This window comes from Falco rusticolus, chromosome 9 (genome assembly GCF_015220075.1).
Source record: "Falco rusticolus isolate bFalRus1 chromosome 9, bFalRus1.pri, whole genome shotgun sequence".
Taxonomy (NCBI): domain Eukaryota; kingdom Metazoa; phylum Chordata; class Aves; order Falconiformes; family Falconidae; genus Falco; species Falco rusticolus.
The window spans coordinates 17,990,901-18,008,346 of record NC_051195.1 but is presented as its reverse complement, the minus strand read 5'-3'; the positions used below and the strand labels follow the sequence as shown (position 1 = coordinate 18,008,346).

General features: G+C 38.8%; 1 protein-coding gene across 3 annotated transcripts in view; it reads left to right on the top strand.

Annotated features, from left to right (window-relative positions):
• Positions 1-17,446, top strand: part of CTNNA3 (catenin alpha 3) — a 507,496-nt gene that overhangs the window by 320,473 nt on the left and 169,577 nt on the right. Inside the window, exon 2 of one of the 3 annotated variants that reach the window (XM_037399920.1) lies at positions 16,745-16,898. The exons of the other annotated variants lie outside the window; for them this stretch is intronic. The gene's annotated coding sequence lies outside the window, so the exon portion shown is untranslated. The remainder of the gene's footprint in view (positions 1-16,744; positions 16,899-17,446) is intronic. 3 annotated transcript variants of the gene reach the window in all.

The window sequence follows — 17,446 nt, the reverse complement described above, 5'->3', positions numbered from 1 at the left end:
AGCATTTGGAAGTTACGGTCTTTCCTTTGAAAATTGATTTGAGACATAACAATATAATACAGTTCAGAAGCATGTGAATAAATCCAGTGAAGTACAAAACATCAGTGAAATAGAAAGACTGAACACCACACCAGATCTGGGGTGATGATGTTTCCAAAGGTAGTAGCAACTACACGTAATATCTTCTTCCTTGTTTTCTTACATTCTCTCTCATGAATTTATGAACTTCTCTGTTCCCTTACCCTAGAGTCCTAGCTTCTGTTTAAAAAATGCATACGCTTGGGATGTTAGCCATACTTACCCTTACCAGGAATATTAGCTGGTGCTTTGTGGACAATGCTAATATTTGAAAGGCTCAAACAGTGGCAAAGTACTTGAGATATCCTAGTTAACATATTTGTACTATTAAAGCTGCACTATAATTGCACAAAACAGAATCTCTTTAGTTGTAAATGTGAATAGTATCTTCAGGTAGATGCAGGAAGTAAAATAGTCCTAGTTACATATGTTGTGGTTTAACCCCACATGGTAATTAAATGCCACGAGCCACTCACTCACACACCCACTCCCCCCTGACAGGTGGGGAGGAGAATTGGAAATGAATGTAAAACTTGAGAGTTGAGATAAGAACAATTTAATAATTGAAACAAAATAAAACCAAAAGAACAATAACAATGATAACAATAACAGTTATAGTGAAAAGTATGGAGAAGGGGAGAGGAATGAAATCCAGAGGAGAGGAAGAAAACAAGTGATGTACAATACAATGGCTCACTACCTGTTGACCGATGCCGAGCCAGTCCCAGAGCAACAATCCACAGCCCTGGCTAACTCCCTCCCCCCACCCAGTTTATATACTGAGCATGATGTCCTATGGTATGGAATACCCCTGTGGTTGGTTTGGGCCACCTGTCCTGGCTGTGTCCCCTCCCAATTTCCTGTGCCTTTCCAGCCTTCCCGCAGACAGGGGCTGAGAAACCAAAAAGTCCCTGACCAGCCTGTTCCCACACCAAATCCAAAACACAGCCCTGGAATAGCCACCAAGAAGAAAATTAACTCTATCCCAGCTGAAACCAGGGCAACATAGTAAAAATAAACCAAAACACATTAAAATGCCCACTTTGGTTAGTAAGTTGGATACTTCCCACATAGGAAAGGGGCACTCAGCAGCTCAAGTATTTTCATGAGTACCAAAGGTCATGTTAAACGTTCTTCAGGTGGAGGTTATTCTAAGCTACAGGGCCTTCTATTGCTCATATATTGCATCAAATATTCATAAGTCTAACTATTGATTTTGTGACATTGAAAAACTGGGTTATATTGCAGAATGAAAAAAGCAACCAAATTTGGGTTGAGGTTCTGGCTGTACTCTGTGTCTTTATGAGCCTTGGCTAAAATAAATTCCCCAAAGATACGTTTCTGTTAGGGAATACTTGTTATTAATTGGAATTCCTTATTGTAATGCAGCAATTTTGATGACAATATTTCAAAAAATGAAGCTTAACTGCTTTGAGATTTCACACATTTAGGTTTTGCTTTGAAATTCCTTTTCATTTAAAATATTACAATTAAATTGCAAATCTAATTGAAATATTTGATTATATGGAAACATTTTTGAACAGTCTTCTAGGAAATTTCAAAATTAGCTCTGAATATAAATGCTCTTTAAAATTATGAAAATTGTTACTAAATAATAATGAAAAGCCTTAGGGGACTTGGTTGTACTTCATAATCCCTTGTGAGACGTGCCAGTTGTTAGTGAATATAATGTTCTAGCCTGGACTTCGTTTCTACCAAAGACACAACCAAAATCTGATATTGAGAGAACAAGTATGTAAAAGTGAACAGAAGACAGGTAAAAAGGAAGACTGAAATGTCACATCTACAAAAGGGGGAAAAAAAGGTCCTCTGTAACTAGAAATTTCTTGTTTGGGAAAGCTCACAGGCTGTTTTCCTGAGCTGATCTTTCAGAGAGATGTAATGCTTTCTGAGAGGAGTAGTGATAGGCTGGGTGAACTTGAGATTAAAAAAGGAATTCGATGGGAGCAGGGAAGAATCCTCTGATTATCTTTTCTTTTGGCACAGATGCAAATCTCCCACTGCAGTGTTTAAAGGTCAGCTGTACCAAGCAGAGGGTGAGAGATTTAATGGAAGTGGAGGCAATGATGAAGTGAACTTTGTGTTCTTCATCTCTTCTCTCAGTACATGAGTATATCACATTCTATGTAGTTTGATCTAATAACACTGACTTCAGTCTGCTACTCTGATACATAAACTTGAGGGTGTAGCCGACTGCCTAATTCTTGCCCTTGGGTTTTGCTGTTTTGACTGTATTCCAATATGACAATGCTGGCTTCTAGGAATTAGGATTTCTAAGGTTGAATCTGTCATGAACAATGGACAGTAACAGACAGCACATATATTTAAGTGCATCACTGTTGTAATATGTTGGTATAGAACAGCAAAGGCATGCAGGACATACAGAGTGTTTTTAAAAAAACAAATTTGCCAGTCAATATAAAGATTTCCAGTGCAGGAAATCCAGCACATCTATTAAAGGTGAATTCTCCGTAAGGAATCATTCTTCTAAAATGAAGTTAAAAGTTGTAAAGGAGAAAAAATCCTGTGTCATAAAAATATACATACAGAAATAAATTGTTTTGTCACTTTCTAGTTGAACAAGGTACAAGATGCATAGGAACAAACTATACAGATACTGACAGAATCTTAATTTACCAAGAAATATTTGGGTCTCTAGATTTGGGAAAACAGATGAGAGGTAAATTGCGGAAGGAGATAGAAAGGGAGAATGAATCTGTCATGTGGATCAATGATGGAGCCTGGAAAAAAAGAGATAAATGAATTTAGCTAACTCAAAATCAGTCACCATTAAACTCAGTTAAGAACGCCAGGGTTTATTTTAATGAACTCATTCTATTTAGAAAACCATTAATTGGTGCAATTTCTATAAAGAAAATGAGGTTTGAGATATATGTAGATATAAAAATTATTTTTCATTCAATGCTATTACAAATACAGTGCAATTTTGGCAAACAATATTGAAGAATTTACATATGGTAGAAATGTTTTCAGGGTTAAACATATTAATCAAAATGTTTGCAAAAGCCATTGAGTGAAAATAATAGTATTTGGTAACCACAGTGAATCTGTGACAGTAACTTCATAAACATATAATACAAGGAAACTTCCTTTCTCTCAAGCAAAACACAGGGCTAATGGCTCTTGAAATAAAGCTTCCTATAACTGCCTCTTTTGGAAAACAGCTCTGCTAAAAGTCAGTTTCAACATGGAATCTGCAACTTAATTGGATAAGTTGTTTTTCATTTTCTGTATAAACAGTAAATATTTCTCTCTGAATACAATGGGAAAATTCTTACTACTTCAATCTGTTTTATTGACATATAGATAAAAGATGATAGTTCTTATTTGCCGCTTTGTCTGATTTTGTATGTAATTTGCGACATCTTTCCATGTCAAATTTATATATACTGACCCAGAAAATTGGGTTCTGAGAACAATTTACCATAGCTTTGACAGGTGCAGGCAAAAAAACTCTAAAAAAAATGTATCTTACACTTTTGCTTTCCTGGTTCTGGTCTACAACAACCAACCATTAAGCAGCCTGTGATGACTTATTATTTTAACCTCTGAACATCCAATACATAGGGACTACGTTCCTTCACCTTACTTTTTCTTTTTCTGTGTGAAGGATTATGGGAAGAAAACTACCTGAATTCTGAAAAAAACAATAAAAAGACTGGATTTGCCATCGAAAGTAGCATTACATAGTTTCCTGGCAAATAGCAACTTAATCTAAAACGGAATTTAACAATCCATTGAATCTTGCTTCACATATTAAAGTACTGCATATACAAAGTCTTGTGAACTGGAAGATTCTGATTACTTTCTACCACCTTCAAAGACAATAGGGAATTGAGTGTTCTTAGCACTGCACCCGTTTCTATGGGTTTTCATCCCAGACTGGTAAATGTTAAATAAAAATAACATTTTAATGCTTCGTTACTAGTTCTTTACTATTGATTTTACTGAGCTATTGAAAAACAAACCCACTTCTGACAGTGGCAGAACCCCACAACTGCATGGGTAGAGGTCAAACTAATAGATTACTAGAAATCTTTATTAACTTTCAGGATGTCAAAAGAGAGTAGAATCTTAGGAGATCCATTCTTTTTAGGAGCACAATCAGAAGACAAGAAACATGAATTCTGTTATGTAGAAGTTCTGAGTTTGACAGTTCAATTCTAAGGAATTTCATGCCCAGATGTAAGATCCAAGTCTAGGGCTTGTCATGTTTTTGCTGGCACTTTTGTTGTTACTGTTCTTCTTTAACCCATAATATACTTCCAATGGTATCATGAAATATATATGACATGATGTATCACATCTGTGTCACAATAGCAATTAAAGACTCTTAAGTTGAAGACTGTATCATCATCCCTACCTTTGCATTAACTGTTTAACTCCTGTTAGTTAGGTACGTTTACCCACACAGCAGTTGTCATAGGATGCAGGATCCTGTTGTACAATGCAGTCTGCAGACACAGAATTTAGATGTGATTTTCTGCTTGAAGCAGTTAGTGCATAGAGATATGCATGCAGAATATTGGTCAGCATTTTGGGAATAAAATATACCTGTTACCAAACTCAGAGGATGTTTTTGTAAATAAGATGAGCACTTTTAAGCATGATCAATATTTGTGAATGGGAAGTGGATTTTCATTACATTACCATACTAATTTCTAGAATCAGTCTATCCTTGGCAAATTAACTCTCCTCTCATCACACACTTTTTTTTTAAACTCTTATTAAGCTAGTTTACATAATGCTTTGGGTTTTGGTTTTTTTTGAGTGGAAAACTACCTTCTGTTTGCTAATTTCTATGCGTCTTCAGTTTTTGTGATTTAGAATTCCCATTCAGCACTAACCTGTTTTTGTTTGACTTTTTCACTTTGAAGAGAGACGAGTGTGCAACCAGGGTTTAGTTAATGGCACATCCATGAGATCTGGGCAGTGGAGGTTCCTTTCTTGTAGGTTCTTCATTGCTGCAGTTGAGTTAAATCCAAAGATCCATTTTAGCGATCCAGCACTCTGATTTCGCTAATTTTAGCAAATCTGTGATTAGATAGGTCTGTAGTGAGCAATACCACTCTAACTACAAAACCAAAAAACAGACTTTGTCATTTTACTTACAGATATTTTTTTCCTGCAGCTTTTTAAAAATCAATTTTTAAATGATGTGCCTGAAACACAAATTTGGGTTTAATGGCATTAAGAGTTAGTCCTAAACCCCTGCTTTCCCATTTCAGCAGGAATTCATTTCTGTGCTGAAGGCTCGGAGTCCTTCAGCAAACTGACCTGCTCGTCAAGATGATGTGACAGCTGTCAATAAACAGCATAGACAGCCTTACGGATTACAGCTTAAAACTCCTCTGTTGTCAGGTGGTGCTCTGGTTGGTTGGTTGGTTGCAGATAGCACGCAGAAGGGAAGCCTAAAGATGGTCATGGCATTTGGAGTGTGTGCGTGTGGAATTATTTCTGAAATGAAAGGCAACAGAGGAAAAATGCACAAATGCTTTAAATGCAAAAACTCTTTAATTTCTCACAGAAGAAGCCTGGCAACAGTAATTGAGAGATGGCAGGCAGATAGGAAGAGGCCTTTAAAGACAGGTAACTTGTTCTTGATGTATTGGAGCTGGTACATGAATGCTTAAATGGAGAGCTAATGTGGTCAAAATAGTGAATTAAGAAAATGGATTCAATAAAATTAGCTTAAAGTCAAGCATGTACTTCTAAGTGTGTGTAAACTTTACGACTTTGAACCTTGCTATTTTGGGCCTCACAAAAGTTCCAGCATCTTGCAATGAGTCTTGAATTCATAATGTGGGATTTTTTTCACCTTTATGTAATTAATCAAATAGGGCCCAACTTTCCTATTACTAATTGAGCTTCAGGTGATAAATGATGACATTTTCATTAAACCTCTTAATCACAGCCTTTATTGCAGAAGTGTGAAGCAAGGGAACAAAAGATAAACAACCCAAAGATTTATCAGACTTTCTATGTCTGAGGGGCGTATTTCAACAGCTAGAAATGTCAGCCACGTAGTATGGTGAAGCAGGGTATACTACAAGTTATGGGAGCTTCAAAAGGAAAATTGTCTTCGTTCAACATGGGTTTCTCATCATAACAGACCCAGTTTAACATTTTTGCTGTCAGTGTAAAAACAGCTGACACAAATGAAGTAACAGCGACTTTTTTTCTTTTATTACTGCAGGAACCAGATTTAGAAGTTCCTCAGAATATTAGATCTTGTGATTCCATTTTATGTCCTCAAAAGTCTCATAGTTTTGATAGTACTGATCTGTAATGAGCCAGTCACCTATAACAGAATAATTCTGAAGGTGCTAAAAAAGGCATGTCATCAAAATGTTAACATCAGTTTACTAAAGCTTGTGCTTCTTAAATACTAAATATCTCTGTCAGTGTGTGTACTTATTAGGGTTTGTTGTTGGTTTTTTTTGTGGTTTTTTTTTTGTTTTTCTCCTTGGAGCGTAGTTGCTGTAATATCTGGTGAAGGAGGAGGTTTATTCCTGTTGGTGGAGGTGCTGAATATTCATTGTTCTACGTGACTCTCTATGCAAATTGTCATAAGTGCATCTTTGGAGGCTGTTGTCCTTCTATCAGATTATCTGCACCCTATTGGGTCAAACTGGCCAATGGGATCTCAAGTTCTTGAGGACAGAGAGACATATCTTATATGTATAGTGTGTGTGTATACGTGTATGCATAAAGAATAGGTTTACATTAATTTCACCTCTTTTGGAAACAGGATTTCTAGCCTAAAACGTGAGGCTTTGTTGTAAGTTGTTATGCCACAGTCTAAGAGAATTTTAGAAGCATATTTCTGACAGGGAGGTGATTAAAGACAGCCAACGTCGTTTCACAAAGGGGAAATTGCACCTGACTAATCTGGTGGCCTTCTACGATGGAGTGTCTGTGTTGGTGAATAAGGGAAGAGCAACAGATGCCATCTGTCTTGATTTCTGTGAGGTCTTTGACACTGTTCCATACAACATTCTTGTTGCTAAATTGGGAGAGATAAGAGTTTGATGGCTAAGGAACTGGCTGGATGGCTGCATCCAGAGAGTTGCAGTCAATGGCTTAGTGTCCAAATGGAAATCAGTAACAAGTGGTGTCCTTCAGAGGTTTGTACTGTTCAGTGTGGTCATTAATGACATTGACAGTGGGATTGAAGACACCCATAGGAAGTCTGTGGATGACACCAGGCTGGTGCAGTTGATATGCTTGAGGGAAGGGACGCCATCCAGAGGGACCTTGATAGGCTTGAGGTGTGGGCCCATGTGAAAATCATGAAGTTCAGCAAGGCCAAGGGCAAGATCCTACACTTGAGTTGGGGAAATCACCACTGCCAGTACAGACTGGACGATGAACTGATGGAGAGCAATCAGTTTTCCTCTGGAAAAGGACTTGGGGATACTGGTAGATGAAAAATTAGATATGACCCAGCAATGTGTGCTTGCAGCCCAGAAAGCAAACCACATCCTGGGCTGCATCAAAAGTGTGACCAGCAGGTCAAGGGAGATGATTCTCCCCCTTTACTCTGCTTTTGTGAGACCTCACCTGGAGTCCTGCATTCAGCTCTGGGACCCCCAGCATAAGGACACAGGCTTGTTGGAGTGAGTCCAGAGGAGGCCACAAAGGTGATCAGGGGGCTGTTGCATCTCTCCTGCTAAGACAGGCTGGGAGACTTGGGGTTGTTCAGCCTGGAGAAGAGAAGGCTCTGCAGAGACCTTACAGCAGCCTTTCAGTATGTAAAGGGGGCTTATGAAAAAGATGGAGGTTTAATTTTTTATTTTTTTTTATGAGGGTCTGTAGTGATAGGACAAGGGGTAACGGTTTTAAATAGAAAGAGGCTAGATTCAGACTAGATGTAAGGAAGAAATTCTTTACAACAATGATGATGGTGAGAGACTGGAACAGGTTGCCCAGTGAAGTTCTGGATGCCCATTCCCTAAGTGTTCAGGGCCAGACTGGATGCAGCTTTGAGCAACTTGGTCTAGTGGAAGGTGTTTCTGCCCATGGCATGGCAGTTGGAACTAGATGATTGCTTCCAACCCAAAGCGTCCTATGATTTTAAGAGTATTTTGTAGAGGATCAAGCAACATGTATATTTGCTGAATTTAATTACCTCTCTAGGAATATTTCCAGCTACTTTACCACTGCCAAATGGCTTTTGAACTAATGTTCTTTTATCCCCACTGCCAGGGTGATGGTTTTTACAACACTACTTAATAATGTGAATTCTTGAATAGATTGAAATAACTGAGAAACGTTCTTGTTCTGAATTGCGATTTTTGCACAATGCTTAGAGAAACTATCTTACTATCTTGTATTTAATGCAAGAGAACAAAAAGTAGGACAAATCCTTTCATAATACAGACTTAACAGCATAAATAAAATTAAAAGAATAGTGACTGAACTCTCCTGAAAAAAACCCACAACCCAACCAAACAAAACCAACTAAGGAATTATCAAGAAAACAACTGATGGGAAGTCATGGACTAGAATTTCTGGTCACAAGGCAGGCAAGTGATCTTTGCTTAACAGGGAAGTTGGTCTTGTTTGTTTTTGACAATATGGCTGAGGCACATACTGTTAGGAATTTCCCTTTGGTGTAATTCATTCTCTACAGAAGCTCTGTAAAAGAGCCTCAACAACAAACTCAAGCAACACGGAATAATGTCAACATAGTTACTTCCAAGGAGATCACATAGGTTGCATATTAACATCATTATATTAAACTTTTTAAATAACTGTTAGCCTAGTATCAAAAATACATTTTTTCATGACAAATTTCTAAAACTTTCCTCTGGAAAATACAGGCTGGTCTTGCTAGACACCAGGAACCTCCTAGCTAGACTCAGGAGGACAGAATTAAAGTATCTAGGAATGTTTTCTTTTAATGAACTGTGCTCAGTCAGACAATCAGCCCTCTTTTACCCAACCGGTCCAGTAAAGAGGCTGATGGACAGGACTGGTCACATCCCATGTACTTTTGTGATGGGAAGTTCAGATCACCATTCTGAGTTTTAGCTTAGTTTACATGTACCCTGTCAGCCCTTTATTAGGAATCATTTATAGGTTATAATTCTAGACTTCTTGCACAGGGATTTGTCCTTTGAAACATTAGTAACCACCACATCTCTTACTCTGTTGTTGGATGGACGTCTGCTGTGTGTTAGGATTGTTTCTCAGCTGTGAATTCATTTACCCTTTTTCAAGGCCAGCCTACTGTAAACAAGATAGTCTCCATAGGAGTTTGTCAGTGTATTTAGTAGGGTCACGGTCCTATACTTCTGAATTCTGCCCACGTGCTTAAGGGTGAGCCCACACGACTCAGACTGCATTACAGTCTGCAGTTTGGAGATCTGGATGATTTTATATGGAAATTTTTGTTGCAAGACTTATAAATGGTTTTAAGTGTTTTCCTTTGTGATCAATTTTACCTTTCCTAGACTAGATTACAGTGCAAAAATGAGTCAAGGTTTTCTTATAAAATGTTTTATGAACGTTTCAACTCTATTACTTCCACTGACAACATAAACATTTTATGTTGGTACAACATTTACTTCATACAAACTACAGTAGCTAGGAGACTACCTCCACCCAGCTCCATTGCCACTGGTTTTTGCCGTCTGTGGACAGCTTTCACAGCAGCTGCAGGAATGCAGCTCATGGCATCATTCACAAAAAGAAGAAAAACTAATACACCTGATAAAAGTTACTTAAGATATTCATTTAGGGGATAAAGGAAGGGTAAAAATGAGTGAGAGGATTAATTATATTTTTACAAGTTATTTGAAATGTAGCCGATAGTGAATATGTAAGAATGTACTGTAATAATGTGATAATGTAATGCACAAGAACATACTGCGTGCCCGTGGCACAGATTGGATTTTTACCACTGGAGTAGTGTAACACTTGTTTTACTTTACAACTTATCTGGAATATATACATGTACATACTTCATTATGAGTGAGTAATGGATTGCTTTATAGCCACTGCAAATATAATTCACTTGAGCATTTCATAAAAAGCTTCCTAAGCATGTTCAAAATCTTAAATTCCAATTTAAAGTTTCAGTTCACTTCAGTATAGAAGTTTTTCAAATGGCGTCAGCATATACCCAGTCTGCCTGCCTTCCCGTTGGGTTAGTTAATATTCAGTGAGGAGAAACCCAAACGGCCGGCAGCAGCCACCCGCGGTGCTCCCGCTGCCTTCTCCTCAGGGATCCGTAGTGGGACCAGTACTGTTTAATATCTTCATCAATGACATAGACGCTGGGATTGAGTGCCCCCTCAGCAGGTTTGCCAATGACACTGGGCTGAGTGGTACAGTTGACAGGCCTGAGGGGTGGGATGCCATCCAGAGGGACCTGGATAAGCTCAAGAAGTAGGCCCCTGTGAACCTCATGAGTTTCAACAAGGACAAGTGTAAGGTCCAGCACCTGGGTCTGGGCAACCCCTAGTAACCCCTAGTATCAATACAGACTGGTGATTAATGGATTGAGAGCAGCCCTGCAGGGGGGGGGGGGGGGGGGGGGGGTACTGGTGGATGAAAAGCTGGATGTGAGCCAGAGATGTGTGCTTGCAGCCCAGAAAGCCGGTTGTACCCTGGGCTACACCAAAAGAACTGTGACAGCAGGTCAAGGGACGTGGTTCTCCCTTTCTGCTCTTGTGAGACCCCACTGGGAGCACTGCATTCAGCTCTGAGGCCCCCAACACAAGAAGGACACGGACCTGTAGGAGCAAGTCCAGAAGAGGGCCACAAAAATAACCATAGAGTTGCAGCACCTCTCCTATGAAAACAGACTGAGAGAGCTGGGGTTGTTCAGCCTGGAGAAGGCATCAGGAGACCTTATATCAGCCTTCCAGTAGCTAAATGGATCTTATAAGAAAGATGGACACAAGCTTTTTACAAAAGTGTATAGTGGCAGGACAAGGGGTAATGCGGAGCCGCTCCTGCTCTCCCGGCAGGGCCTGACGCGCAGCCCTCGGACGCGGGGCCGCTGCAGCGCGCTCACCTGCCGGGGCGGCGCCGGGCCCCGCTGTGCGCGCCAGCCGCTCCGCTCCCTCCCGCCAGGCTGCCGCCTCGGCCCCGCCCCGCTCTTTCTGGAAGGTTCCGCGGCCGCTCTGTGGTGGTGGCGGGCGGCGCGCTCGGAGGCGCCAGGGTGAGCGGCGGCGGCTCCTGCCCAGCCGGGGCGGGTGGGTTTAGTTGCACATTTCGCTGTCAAGCTTTTAACATTGGTTGCCAAATGTGTGCATTCCTCTTGCGGAAGGCAAACGCTGCCATTCCCGGCCGAGGCGTTGCTGAGTGCCGGCTGCTGAGGAGAAAATGGTGTGGGCAGGCGGCGCGCGGCCCGCAGCGGGCAGGGCAATGCAGGCTGCTAAAAACTAGTAACGTCTGTGGGTTTTCTCTTACCAAGTGACTGTGTTAAGAGGTGGTGTTTTCTTTTGCCAGCAGTAAGCTCAATAGCCTTGTCATTTTAGGGCCTAATTTTGTGCAGCATAAAATCTACAATATCAGTCTGTGAGGCCACAACAGAAAACAATATATTAAGAAGTATCTTTTTCCCTAGGCTGCCAGATATTTTTTTTTTTCTTTTTTTTGAATGTTTGGACTTGTTTGCACTGAAGGACTGTATGTAAGCGATAATGAGCTTTTAGCAACACTTCTGGGAGCAGGTGCTCACCAGTGGAAGTGAGGGATAAACCATTTTAGTAGTTTGGTCAGTATTTGTACTTAATTATTATGCCTTATCCCTGTGCTTAAAGCTGGTTGGTGGTGGATTTGTAAAATAGCCCTCCTCTGGATATTAAGTTTTCAACTCCTGTTCATTGGAAGCAGGACAAGAATTGACCAAAAGGTCTTATTAACAGTGAAAATGTGAAGGTACATTGTATCCTTTGTACTGCTGTCTAGTAATCATTAAGGTAGTCTTCTCTGTGAGGGTTCCTCTGAGTTACTGTTTTTTTAATTCTAGGAAACAGCAGTTGTCAACATTTCAACTGTTGGTAAGCTCGGTGGGGGAATGAGTCATACAATTAATTGTAAACTGTAAACCCACATTTTTTTCTGAAAATGAGATGTGTTTTTCCATGTGCAACTGTGCTGTAAGGGTTGCACACCACTTAGCACTGAATTGGTGCTGTCCTGTCCCAAAGGTTGGAGGAATGGAGAAAGATTCCAATAATACGGAGAGACTTAACTCATGACAAGCTCTGAAATGAAACTTTTTTCTTTCTGAAAAAACAATATTTGAAAATAATTCTTAAACACATCTTAGGTGTTTATTTGTGTGAGGTAGGAGGAGAGCTGGTGGTTGTGGGTCACATAAGGTGCCTTAGGCTCTGACCTGCTTTCTTCAATAAATTTTGCCGTCTTAAATTGGGAGATGGACCTTGTACTTTCTCTGGGAAGGCTTTCCGAGTTCAGATATTGATACAAGCTAAATATTAAAAAAGTTGGATGACACTTTTTTTTTTTTTTGGTGGTGGTTTCTGGAGGATGGAAGAACCTGCATCCATACTTTTGCATGGGTATCAGCAAAATTACTTCTATTATAAAGCATTTTTTTCCCTTTTGGGGAGAAGTTGTCTCAGGATTGACAATAAGGATGCCTGAAGTTTCAGGTTAATCCTTCCTGTCATGCAGTATGAAAAGGCACGCAGCTTTATACTATTTCCCATTTTTGTTACATGTTCATTTTATCTGTGTTTTCATTTTGATTTTCATTATAGCCTTAATCAATTTGTACTATTAATAATAAGTTAGCAATTACTGTGTTTATTGTTACTGTATTGTCCCAGTTTACTCACCATGTATGCTAGTATACGTGGTGGAATGGTTTTGTGCATTTATTCTGCATTACTGATTTGATTCAGTTAAATATTGAGGAAAACTGTGTTTCTGAAAAGTCAGTGACATATCTGAGGTTTTGGTGCAAACCGCAGCCAAAGTCAGTGATAGTATTTGGGGTTTTCACAAGTAAAGTGAAATTGGATTCTTGTCCTGTGCATTGGTACACATTGCATTGGTATGTTTTGGTCCTCCTTTGGTTATTGCTAGTTACCATTGAACTTCCATTCTGGTGTTTACAGGGAAATGCAAAGTTGCTGTGCAAATTTCACAGTTAAGTATCCAAGGTAGTCTTTTTGCTCTTAGCCCTGTGAACAAAAGGACAACCCATCAGCATGAAATTTTGTTTGTTGTCTCAAGGAGATTACTTTTCTAAGAGAAATTGGGACATGCTGAATTCTGTAGTAATTTTTAAAGTATAAATAGTTTCACTGGTTTTGGATTTGTCATATGCAATTTGTAATACAGTACCGAGTCTTGCAGGAAAGAAAGTAGGTACTGTTAATGGTGGATGTGTGAAAATTAGTATCAAAGTTTGTATGGCTGATGTGAGCTATGTAATTTCTGGTAATACAGTGAAATGAATTTGTATTATTGAGAAGGTGTATGCTTGCATGTCCTTGTCTTGTTCCCTTTCAACTATGGAGAAGAAAGCATTCTTTTGTTGCTGAAGCGTTCAGTTATGCTTCTAGGTAACGTGCATTAATATTCTGCATGTCAAACTCTATTCAGCAGCAACTAACCATAAATATGTTATTGTTGACTCTCCTATTATTCTCATCCTAGATTTGGTTCTAAGTGCTCAAGCACCACACGCATCTGTAATTCTGTACCAGTAGTTAATGATAGTTGGGAATGAACGAGAATATAGATTAATTGCTGCTTAGTGCAAAAAATACATATTCCAGCAACCTGTATAGCTCTATACTTTCTGTATTGCCAAAGCAGGTGGTCGGTATTAATGTTAGATATAAAATGAATTGCCATGGTTTCTGCAGAGGCAAAAGTTCTGTGAAGGGCTGATCTTGAGATGGATTAAATTCTGAAAGTATATCTTGTTGCACTGATCTTTAATTTTCTTCGCTTATCAGTGGATTTGTTGGCGCATTACTCCCACCCCGCCTTATATCACAATTTTATTCTATTTGTGTTACAGTTGTTACTACATTTGAGTAGTTCTTTGTAACTTTCCAGAGCTTAATGTGTTTTTTGTGTATTGTAAAATTATTTAATTTATGCTTAGTGTGATTGACCTTTTATTTATAAAAATGCAAATCTGTCACATGTATAACCAGTCCAGGTGTTGCATCAGAACAATGTGCTTAAAGTGTTAATGTTTTTTGTAAAAGGATAAATACCTAATTTTTGTAGAAGACTGCTTCTATTTAGAACTCTTTTAAGAACTGTTAAGTGAACAATATATTTATTTCTGATTCACACCCAGACATTTAATGTTTTATTTGTTAAGTGTCCTGCTTCTTCAAGGAGTTGAAAACATTTACGTTGATAGGAAAGAATTTCTGGCATTGTAACTAAATGATTACACTGCTGGAAAGAAAACTGTTTCCTCTCCTGCTCCACTGATATTTATTAAGTGCTAAGTGAGAGCTGTGTGGTTTCATTTTGTTAGCATATGAAGTCTTTTTAGCTCATGCTGATTTAAATAATAGAGGGTGTATGCATCTTGGGGGAAATACGCTGCATCTCCTGGAACTGATTTCAATCTCAGTTAACCAGTCAGAGGCAAAGAAGTGAAGATTTTGATTCTGACCACATGAAGAGTCTTTTAAGATTTTGTGGCTAGGGGAAACAAAGATCACCCAAGTACACTTGGGTATTTAGTTGACAAAACCATTATGTTATTTAGTCTAATGGGAAAATCCTTAAGACAAGGGTAATGAACATTGTTTCATAGAATATTGGAATAATGACTAGTAAGAAAATAAATTGAGGATGTTTTCATGCATGTTTGGATCTTACGGTTTTATAGAGGAAAAGGGCCTGAAATCTTGAGTGTTCTCATGACAGTTCACTACATCTGTTGCATTTGCCTCGGTTATTTAGGTGCAGGACATAGAGGGTTCCATGTAGAGAGGAAAGGAAAAAAGAAATATTCAGGCAGAAGGAAAGATATACTTGGAAATGTTACACTGAAACACCTAAGAAGATACGAAAAGATTAGTTCATGGGGGTGGGACACTCAAAATCTTACCTCTCATAAGATGTCATTTTATTTAAAAACTGGGAAATACATGAGTTATTTGGAATTTGCAGTGTTGTATTTGTTTTCAGAACTGGTTGATCCACCTGATCCTTACTGGCTTTCGCTGGTGATAGATGTTTATCCAATTTTGCTATTGTCAGACAGTCAAGCCCAGTTTACTAGTCTGTTCAGAAGCACTTCTCTATGTGGTGGCCAGTTCCCTCAAGGACTGTATATTCTGGCAGTGAGTTTTGATCACTCCTCTTCTGAGATATATTAGGGAATTTGCTAATTCTGTCTCTTGCCTCGTGGTTAACAGCTGTCTTATTTGCCATGGTTGTTGTTAGACTGAGATAAGGAAAATCAGAGGTTGGTTATTGGTTACATGATCATAGAATTTGACAGTAACTTTCTCCTTCTGAAAATTATGCTTTCTTCCAGTTTAATATAACCTACAAGTTTACTGCTAAAATAAATTTTTGTCTTTGTACTGACACTTTTTTTCTGTCTGCATGAATAAACTGGTAGGGGCAAGGCAGTAAAACAGTTGAGTCAGTTCTTTGCTTGTCCTGTTCTCAGATAGTTATGTTTCTGTACCCGTGTGGTACTGCTGGAAAGCCCTCCACTGCTAACATGTCAGCAAAAGGTGCTAAAGAACAGGTTTCATCAAGTAGTTTACATATATATCTTTCACTTGCTGTTACATTGGGGGACAGGGAAGGACCTTTCTTCAGATATCAAATTTCACTTCGTGGCTGTTCCAGTGGATTAAATCTAGTGCTGGTGTGCGTGGCACATTTTTTGAGAAACTGTCAGTGAGGCACAGGTCATGCTTATGAACAGTTTGGATTTAGTGGAGTTTTCAGCTAACTCGGGTTGCCAGAGCACAAATGCAATCCACATACAGTTGCTTTTCTTTGGTTGTAATCAGGGCTCTGCATGCTGCGGTTTGGGGAAGGAATCCTTAGTTTAGTTCTTCAGCTGTCTTTACTGTGACCTAAAGCAGGGAGAGAAAGCTTAATGGGGCTCTTAAGTACCTTAAGCCTGCCACCTTTGTTGAAAAGGAAGTAATTTCTGAAATGTTAACTGTGCAGAATTCTCACTTACACGTATGCCATCTTTACCTCAGAGTATTATGTTTAATTTGTTATCCATTTTTATTTTGGCAGAGGCCCAGTTTATCAAAATAATCTTCTAAATGAACTTGTGTGAGATAAGACTTGTTTGAGCACATGAACTTGAAATAAACTGGTTGAGTGGGTTCTAGATTTGTTGGTTTAAAAAAAAACCACAACAGAGACAACAATGTAGTCCATTGGTATTCGAATACCCTTTATTAATTAATTGCTGAAATAGAATCTGTAGCATGCTTGACAAATAATATTACAGGAAACATCTAAAGTTACATAATACTCTGAGGAGATTCTTGATGTTAACAAGGTGGTTGGTTACAGATGAACAGGGGCAGTGATAAGCCTCTGGTGTACAAGGTAGAGCTAATTTTGTTGAATCAGTAGTGATTATGGTATTAATGCAGTACTATGTAATTCATTTCTGCAGAACATGGAAAAGACAGAGACATGCAAAATTAAGAGAAGTGCAAAAGGAACCAAAAGATGAGTGAAGAGGCTTGCAGTTATGTAGTGCCCCACAGTAGTTAAATTAGCAGTTCAAGAATCTTTCTGGAAGAGTGGAAGGTGGAAAGCTGAAAGAGGTAGGGAATGCCACATAATAAATCTTAAATGTATTTTTGAGTACAGTTTCTAACTTTATTACCACAAAAGTAAAAAATAATAAGAATTAAAGTAATAGTGTAACTTTTGACCTGAAGTATCTTAAAGAATGCAAAAATAACACATGAACTCTCCCAGCAGCTTATAAATAGCTCAGTATTACTATTTTGACTTGTTATGGAAAGAAATTAAGTTTTACAGTACAAAATGGGTCAGAAAGCAAGCAACATTGTGACATTACTTTATTGCCCGCTGGAGGTAAGTTTTCAGTCCACAGGAATATGTTTGCGCACTCCAAACAATTGTTAGTCTGTGTGAGTTTTATTAAGCTCATAAAAATGTAGATAGTCATCATTAATGGATGTAAAAGTGCAGTAATGACTAGTAGACATACATATATCAGTGTAGTCTTTTCCTTAAAAAAGTATAGAGTGATTATTGGTGACCTTCCTTCCTAGTTTTTCCATGACATTTTTTTGTATGAGCAGGCACTTTCCTCGCAAGACTTTTTAAGGCTTCATGAATAAAG